Genomic DNA, 1202 nt, shown 5'->3' on the forward strand with positions numbered 1-1202 from the left:
GAGATCTACATATTTTATTCTTCGTGGGATTTGCCCAAGTAGGTTTGCTGGTAAATAATTAGTGAGAGGATGTATTTGTTACCAAGTTGTTTTGGCGATGCTCATCACCAGGAGATACCAGCTACTGGAGACTGCTGAACCCTTTTTTCCCTGTTTTTTTTTTAATCTATGATTTAATAAGAATTTGCTTTCCCCAAGAAAAATCCACCTTAAATTACCTGGAAGTGCTGGTTCATGTGTGGCTCCCATCGAGGTGACCCTGCAGTGTGCCAGACCAAAAGCTGCCATCATAGGAGCTGATGTATCACAGCGCTTGGTTGGGGGTGTTGCTGCAGGGGCAGCCCGTGGGACCAGAGATGGATGGAGGGATGGAGGGATGTGGTCTGAGTGTGATCTCCCGAGTGCTGGAATGTGGCTGGAAATCCTGGGAGCTCTCCTGCACCCGCAGCATGAGGTGCAAAGCACCTGGAGCCTCTGGGCCCTGGGAATCTGGGGCTGCAGGGAGAAGTTTCTGCTTCATCATCCTTCCTGTATGCAAGAGCTGCTCCAAGCTGTTCTCTCCTCTCAGCACCTTCTCCACCGCTACACACACTCACCCTGATACATAGGGTAGGGCAAACATCTATTTTCTCTCTGGGTTTGTCTCAGAGGGGTGGGTTTTGGCTCCTTCTAATTCCCCCAGTATAACCAGCAGTAAATCCACACACTGCACAGAAAGCCCTGGAGATGAGGCTTGGAGCTGTCCCTGCCTGGGGACAGGCATAAGGATCACCACCCATGGCACAGAGTGCCAGGCACCTGTTGTACCCCCAAATGGGGTCAGTCCCAGTAGAGGATCTGAGCAGGTCTGCCCCTGCTTATGTTGGATAAGGATTTGGTACCCAACATTCACCCAATGGCACAAGTTACCAGGGTGGCTGAGCTGCCACTGTCCTGCTGAACTCCCCATCAGGACTTCAGGGGCTCCCTGAGCCCCCTCTACTCACTGCTGGTCCTGCTGCAGTGGCAGAAACCAGGGACAGGGACCCAGAGAGAAATGTTTTTGCTGTCACCACTGAAAGGTCTTTATTTTGTTTTAAATGCAGCATGTTACTATAATAGAATCACACAGTTTAGAGAGTTTAACAAAGCAGTTCAGTGAAGCCAGGTTAGCATAAGAAATCAAAGCCTGAGATATTTCAACCCCTTACAAATCACCATGG

The sequence above is a fragment of the Pezoporus flaviventris genome, unplaced genomic scaffold (assembly GCF_033815535.1).
Source record: "Pezoporus flaviventris isolate CSIRO_AGI_PZ_B2104156 unplaced genomic scaffold, CSIRO_AGI_Pfla_v1 ptg000006l, whole genome shotgun sequence".
In the NCBI taxonomy this organism is placed as follows: Eukaryota; Metazoa; Chordata; class Aves; order Psittaciformes; family Psittacidae; genus Pezoporus; species Pezoporus flaviventris.